Source organism: Pinus tabuliformis, chromosome Q, assembly GCF_031772625.1.
Source record: "Pinus tabuliformis cultivar Carrire ecotype Pingquan chromosome Q, CPIR1, whole genome shotgun sequence".
Lineage (NCBI taxonomy): Eukaryota > Viridiplantae > Streptophyta > Pinopsida > Pinales > Pinaceae > Pinus > Pinus tabuliformis.
In genome coordinates this window covers 648,964,287-648,972,105 of record NC_142296.1, presented here as the reverse complement: position 1 = coordinate 648,972,105, position 7,819 = coordinate 648,964,287, and the positions used below count along the sequence as shown (strand labels likewise).

At 39.0% G+C, this 7,819-nt stretch overlaps 2 long non-coding RNA genes across 4 annotated transcripts; both read right to left on the bottom strand.

Annotated features, from left to right (window-relative positions):
* Nucleotides 1-2,893: 2,893 nt before the first annotated feature.
* Nucleotides 2,894-3,985, bottom strand: LOC149221179 (uncharacterized). The gene is made up of 4 exons (XR_016248811.1): nucleotides 3,873-3,985; nucleotides 3,718-3,768; nucleotides 3,423-3,457; nucleotides 2,894-3,212 (listed from the first exon to the last, which is right to left on the bottom strand). It is a non-coding gene; the product is annotated as an uncharacterized LOC149221179 (long non-coding RNA).
* A 278-nt stretch (nucleotides 3,986-4,263) lies between these two features.
* Nucleotides 4,264-7,543, bottom strand: LOC149221178 (uncharacterized). Of its 3 annotated transcripts, none has more exons than XR_016248809.1 (5): nucleotides 6,391-7,543; nucleotides 6,128-6,244; nucleotides 5,688-5,975; nucleotides 5,373-5,582; nucleotides 4,264-5,215 (listed from the first exon to the last, which is right to left on the bottom strand). It is a non-coding gene; the product is annotated as an uncharacterized LOC149221178 (long non-coding RNA). The 3 variants fall into 3 exon arrangements; XR_016248810.1 differs by having other exon boundaries at nucleotides 4,264-5,438; nucleotides 5,532-5,582; XR_016248808.1 differs by having other exon boundaries at nucleotides 4,264-5,582.
* Between the last annotated feature and the right edge of the window lie 276 nt (nucleotides 7,544-7,819).

Below are 7,819 nucleotides of genomic sequence, written 5' to 3'. Positions count from 1 at the left end.
AAACTCAGGCAACTCCGACATGGTCCTTACACCAGTACCAAGGCTATGGGGAACAATGCTTTGGAGCACATCATTCCTCCATTCCTTCGCCGACACCAAATGTTCAATGTGGACCAGCGTCGACCATGCTTCCCACCATCACTGGACACATCAGAGATTGCAGGACAAGTTCAGCAGATGGAGGAACTCAACGCAATGGGGACCATTGCTTCCTAAGGGGGGAGGAATGATCCAGGTGGATGTTGGTGGCCACCCACCTATCCCATTTGGACCCCCACAACTGTCTCTTTCAGCTTTTTCAGTTTCCTTAATTGTAGTACAGTTTACTATTTTTAGCAGTTTTTCGGGTCCTGAACTTCCGGAGCCGTTTTGAGGCCCTAAACGACGTTTTTTTGGGAATCTGGGGCAACATGGGTCCATGGACCGATGTTGCCTCCAAAGTGGTAGTACTCGGATAGATCTTTCTAACGAGCTATCGTACGCGTCAAACGGAGATCGTATGCCAAAGTTACGACCCCGGGAAATTGATGTACCAATTTACCCAAACGGGGCCCACAATTTGGCGTTTCATCTTCTAGGGTTAGGTTTCGGGATGTGAAGGGTTTTCCATTGTTTCTCAACAATAAATAGGCCTTCGAGCCTCATTGCAATACAGTTCGAAACAGTTCAGAGGCATGTAGCCGACACATCTCTTCTCAGAGATAAGCTACCATCGCCCTAGCTGGGTTATTTCTATTTGTAAGCATATTTCAGTATTTTACAGTAATGAAATGAAGTATTATTTCCGCTGCATCTCTGTTTTTATGGTTATCGCATCTCTGTATTTATGGTTATCTCTGTAATCTATTGCGTTCCTGTTTAAATCCGGATCACTACCCTAAGCTACATCAGTTGTTTATTCTGTAGACTAAGTAGTTCTTGGTTCAAGCTGCACCTATTGAACCAGCAACATGACTAGTTGTTGACCTTGAACCAGTTGATGCAGAGCCTCATTATGACTTATGCTTCTCTTTTTGCCGATTTACTAGACAAGGAGTATTCTTGTTTCCAGTTGCTTATTCAATTTCCCCTGTTCTAAAGTTACCACCTCGCCTTAAAGGCCACCTAGCAACGAAGGTTAAGATAAAAGATTTGAGTGACCGAGTAGTTCCAGATCCAATTTCTTGAATGAAAGCAACATCCGAGCAAGCATCTCTTCCATCAGCCATCAGTGGCAAAGGCATAGGTCACTAGAGAGGCATCAGTAAAAGGAGAGAAGCCAGTGGCACCCTTTCTAGTTTTAGGTCAAGAACTAGAAGCACCAGACAATTTCAATAATTCATATCTTGTTGATTGGGTTTAAGCAATTGAAGTTGATCTGCCACCATCAACTCCTGAAGCAGATCCATTTCCAGTGCCAAATTGGGATGCAGTTACATATTAATAAGATCCAAAGAGAGAAAACTTTTGAATAATAATAAAAGAAAAGAAAAGGCACGATAGGGAAGATTGAAGTTCACACATAAGTTCAAGCAGAAGCAATAAACCTCATCCATATATAAATATTTAGGAAGCTACGCTCTTGAAGGCTCTAGCTCTATGATTCAAGTTCCTTGAACTACTCGATAACTCTCTCCATATTTCCACAATCAATAGAGATAGAATAGAGATATTGATCCCATCCCCTGGAGTGAAGAACTACTAGTTGTTTCCATAAGCTCTAATTGCTTTAGTCCATCATCCAAATACTAGCCTTATAGTAAACCCCACAATACTTAATAGGGAAGGACTATCAATTGGCCAATCCAATAGGGGTGTATAGAGGATAATGAACGAACGCACAAACATATTTGTAAATGAACACCCTGTATCATGTGTGCCAAACACTGTTAGCAAGTGGAATAACTGCACAAAAAAAACAAGCCAGATCTAAAATAGATCACACATCAATTAAAAACAGACATATTTGTAAATGAACACCCTGTATCATGTGTGCCAAACACTATGAACAAATGGAATAACTGCACAAACAAATAATCTAGATTTCAATATATTATTTACAAATACAAGAATTTGGTCAATGGATTTGGCCTCATAACCTCCTTGCATTATGGCTTTGCCATAGAAATCAAACAATTTGAGCTAATCATAACATAGATGGTTATCTTTTCTATAAAAAGCATAGGCATAGGTGATAGAAGCAGAGGTTACAAATCATAGGCATAGGTGATAGAAGCAGAGGTTACAAATCATAGGCATAGGTGATAGAAGCAGAGGTTACAAATGATAGGCATAGGTGATAGAAGCAGAGGTTACAAATAATAGGCATAGGTGATAGAAGCAGAGGTTACAGGGGCAGGTGCAGATATGTAGGTAGCAGAACAGAGCCCGTTGATCCAGTTTCTTATTCAGTAAAGCATAGGCATAGGTGATAGAAGTAGAGGTTATAGGGGTAGGTGCAGATACGTAGGTAGCAAAACAGATCCAGTTGATCCAGTTGCTTAATCAGTTGCCCCTATTCCAAGTTACCACCTCGCCTTAAAGGCCACCTAGCAACTAAAGTCAAGACAAAAGATTTGAGTGACCGAGTAGTTCCAGATCCAATTGCTAGAAAGAAAGCAACATTCGAGCAAACATCTCTTCCATCTTGAGAGTTATCATTAGCATACCCATCATCCCATCATCCATTAATGGCAAAGGCTTAGGTCACTAGAGAGGCATCAGTAAAAGGAGAGAAGCCAGTGGCACCCTTTCTAGTTCTAGGTCAAGAGCTAGAAGCACCAGATAGTTTCAACAGTTGTTTTTTGTTGATTGGGTTTAAGCAATAGAAGTTGATCTGCTACCATCATCACCTGAAGTAGATCCATTTCAAGTGCCAAATTACTAACTCCATGATCTATTCAAGAAACAAAGCATCCATCAATACAGACCATCCGATTACCACTTTCATCCGTCCCCACAAACATAAGCTTAGCCTTTTCTAGGTCTTCTACCATGATAGGATTGACCAATAAGAAAGCATGTTTTAGATGGTCTGAAATAAATTAAAAGTCAAAACATTTGACATTTCCATCCAACGTTGTGACACCTTTACTCGCTACATAAAGGCTTCAGGAATGAAGTTTTTAATATTCTCTAACATAAGTCCCAAATCACTATGGAGCACAGATGTTAATTATCCCACCTCATATCTATGCCGATGTATCTCGTCCACAGAAGAAACATTTCCATATCTTCAAAACAAATGAACATTCAATATATCAGATTTAGTCACCCTAAAAGATACAATAAAACTAAATAGGTGTGTACATCAAATGTTTATAAAAACAACAGTGGACTAACTCCCAACAAAATTGCTATAAAAATATTCTACTGATAAATCAATATTCTCAGTAATCTAATATTAATGTAAATATTTTCACTAGAGGAGCATTATGACCTACTTCACTTTGATCAGTGTCCATTTCTCTGGAGTCCCCTGTCACAAGAGAATTTATGAGTACTGCTGCAAATCGAACTAAATGATATGCAAGTCATTGAAGGATGCAAGATTCTTTACAAAAGTTTAATCATACATGCTATTGTGACCTACTTCACTGTTACCCATATCATCTTGAGTAGGGAGTCCAACTGTAGGTCCATGTTCTTTGATCACACTTGTGTTAGCAACCATGCTTATTTCGCATCTCAGAGAAGTAAATAAAACAGAGAAAACTTCAGTGGGATCTAGTGTCTCACAACAAGATGCTCATGGAGCAGGGTGTGGAGGCTTTCGTACACCTTGTAATCCTACACAGAATATACATGGATTAGTTGTTTCTTCATCTGGCTCAAAAGCACCTTCTGATCATACCAAAAGCTGTTAGAGAAAAGGTTTTTGGGTTATATTTTACCTACAGTCTTGGACATGTGTGGAAGTGCTAGAGCATCTCATTGCATCTAGGTTATGGATTGCCAACTGTATATGATATTCAAACTCCCCACTTGGGTAGGTAGTGATACCAAAACTGTTTGTAGGGAAGGACGTAGTTGGAATCAGATGCAGGACAATGCTGATACAAGTGAAAAAAAAATACCCATAGTATCCAAAGGAAAGAAACACTTAAACAGTTTGTTGGGGGACAAGTTGTGCCAGAGAGAACACCACAACACCCAAATGGGAAGATTCTTTCGGATGCTAACCTTCAAACAATGAGTGAAAAGCAATTTGTTTGTCAAATAAATGATTCTAATAGAGAATGTTCAAGATTACCTAGAGTCAATGGCATAAGTACAGAAGATCAAGCTCATTTGCAATTAGTAGGTGGTAGCAAACATGTTTCTAAGTTGGATTCCTCTTCTTCTTCAAGCCACATAAAAGTAAACAATATTCGAAAGGCCAAGCATGCTACTTCACTAGTTTCAAGAAAATTATCCCATGATAATAGTGCAAAATGGCCTGATGAAAACAAATGAAATCTCTTTAAAATAATTGATATATATCAAATGTGAACAGGGGGAAAGAACATCAAGTTAAGTGACATTAATTGCAGGTTGCTGTAAATAAAGTGAACAAGTGAGGGAGGACTATTTGACTCCATGTGCAGATACTCACAAATGGACAAGCGTATATGGCGATTGTTGTACAAAGGCTAGAAGCATTGAAAGGTTTGATGCTTAAAAAAAAACCAAGAACATGTAATTCTTCACACATGATCTCATTTTCGTAAGTTGTGATCAAGCTTATATGGAATCCTTCACCTTGAATTGATCATTGCCTTAAATGGATTGACCATTATAGATACATACAATTTCACGCGTGTTCCTTGGCATTAGGAAATTTTACCTGAATAATATATGACCCTGCTTTTCTCCCGAACTAGTCAAAATTGATTGGTCAGTTTCAAACAAAAATCATAAAGACTAAGTTTTACTAGATAAAACTCCATGGAAACCACTAGTATAAAGAAGACTAAATAGTTCTCTGCAATGCATGAAATTCTCTTGAGCGATCACAAAAAGAAGTTATGATTCACTAAACAGTAGAGAGAACAGTAGAACATTCCTAGAAAACTTTTCCATCTGCAAGATGCAAGAGCATGACATTTACAAAATCTGTGATTGCTTACCATTGAGAAAATATTCTCCCGGCTGCAAGAGCATTGTGACCTTCTTCACTGTTACCCATATCATCTTCAGTAGGGAGTCCAATTGCAGGTCCATGTGCTTTGATCAGTGTCCATTTCTCTGGAGCCCCCTGTCATAAGAGAATTTACGAGTAGTGTTGCAAATCGAACTAAATGATATGCAAGTCATTGAAGGATACAAGATTCTTTACAAAAGTTTATCGAACTAAATGATATGCAAGTCATTGAAGGATACAAGATTCTTTACAAAAGTTTAATCATACATACTATTGTGACCTACTTCACTGTTACCCATATCATCTTCAGTAGGGAGTCCAACTGTAGGTCCATGTGCTTTGATCACACTTGTGTTAGCAAACATGCTTATTTCGTAGCTCAGAAAAGTAAATAAAATAGAGCAAACTTCAATGGGATCTAGTGTCTCACAACAAGATGGTCATGGAGTAGGGTCCGAAGGATTGCGTACACCTTGTAATCCTACACAAAATAGACGTGGATTACTTGTTTCTTCATTTGGCCCAAAACCACCTTCTGATCATACCAAAAGCTGCTAGAGAAAAGGTTTTTGGGTTATATTTTTACCTACAACCTTGGACATGTGTGGAAGTGCTAGAGCATCTCATTGCATCTAGGTTATGGATTGCCACCTATATATGATATTCAGACTTCCCACTTGGGCAAGTAGTGATACCAAAACTGTTTGTAGGGAAGCACGTAGTTGGAATCGGATGCAGGACAATGCTGATACAAGTGAAAAAAAATACCCACGATATCCAAACGAAATAAATACTTAAACAGTTTGTTGGGGGCCAAGTTGTGCCAGAGAGGACACCACAACACCCAAATGGGCAGATTCTTTCGGATGCTAACCTTCAAACAATGAGTCAAAAGCAATTTGTTTGTCAAATAAATGATTCTAATAGAGAATGTTCAAGATTACCTAGATTCGCCTGGTTCAATTTATGTTAAAAAGGAAGAATCACATATCATACCCATAAAAACAAGCCTTCGATCAGTCTTACCTTTTGGCCATATGACTTTGTCTCGTCTCCTGCAAATAGTGATGGCACATTGGTGTAGATTCTAGAATTTAAACTTAGATCTTTCGCTCAAGTTTTTCTGATATTTTTTAATCTGATCTATCCATTCAATAAACAAATTTTGTCATATGTACGAATGTATGAGAATGTTAAAAAATAAAATAATAAAGTGAATTAAATTAAATTGAAAAGAGACGTTGGCATGCCAAGAGCATGCTTCCCAGGTGTCGGAGGTATGGATTTACAAGTTCCAATGTGTTCGCTTGGAAACGCCTTCTTCCTTCGATAGTTACCGAATTCTGAATTGTCTTAGACTTCATCACAAGCAGAACCTTGAGCACAGTAATAGTTAAAACTGCATCCAGATATGAAGCAAAAATACATAATGCAGAAATGCCCTCCACAGGCAATTTGACCTCTTCCTCTATCTGCAAGATTTCTCCTTGAATGTGAATTGGGATTTCTCCTTCCTGACTTGAGCATATAGATACACTTGCATCTTGCGTAACCTGAGCATATGAGACACAACTGCTCCCTCAATGTCCATGCCTTCCTCGACCACCGCCAATGATTCTTTCCCAGGATAAAGAAAAATAGCCTCCAGAAGCTTCGAAAGGAGATGAGCATAACATAGCAGACCAGACTAGGACTCTTGGATGAAGCGACCAAACTAGGAATCTAGGGTGAACCAGGAAGACCATGGCAACATGGGCATTTCTTCTTTTCTTTAATGTCCACCTTAGTAGGTTCCACACCCTTGTTCGCCTCATGGCAATGGTCATATGATGCCCGGATGGAATAATGATCTTCTCCGGCTCTTCAGGGAATTGCAGTAGCCTGACTGGTGTGGAACAAAAGATTGATACTTCTTCGTGGCCCGCATATGTATGGCAATGTCAAACCCAATGGTAATTCTTCTGCTGATTGAACAAGGATTAGTAAAAGCAAGAAAGATACTCTTAGGTAACTCGAATTGAAATGGAAGCATCAATCACAGAGCACTGGCGATGGGTAGAAGCAGGAGGTCTTTACTCTTAGGTAACTTCTGTATTTTTTCTTCATGAGTCATTCCCTTGTATGGCGAGGTAACTTCTATATTTTTTCTTCATGAATCATTCCCTTGTATGGCAAGGCAAGCGAGTTTCCAGTCCTGCAATAAGATTTGTTGCTTTTGTACCTACTTCTAAATGCAATGCACCATAAATTTTGTCATTCCCACTGGGTGCTCTGGAGATAGAAAATTCATGCATTCAATGGACACCTGGTTACATGTAAACAGAAGAGAGGAGTGTATGGCACCTTGAAGTTGTGGCAGGGAGCGTGGCAAGCGTACAAGCAGCGGTGATAGGTAGTGGTGGCAGGAGTACAAGCAGGGGTGATGGTTCCTCTATTATACCATGCAGTCCATGGAAATTCAATAACCATAGCAACTCAAATTAATGTTAACATTAGTTCCCTGGTGCAAAACATTTCAAAAAAATGAACTGTCTAAACCCATAATATCATATAGTCCATCCTCTTCGGCCTCGAGAAGAAGCCAAATAAGACGTGAAGTTGAATGAGAAGGGAAATAACAAACATGAAAGAAAAAAACTTCTAAAAGTGAATACCAACTAATGTCAAATGCCATAAAAATCAATTACTGAATACCAACTAATGTCAAATGCCATAAAA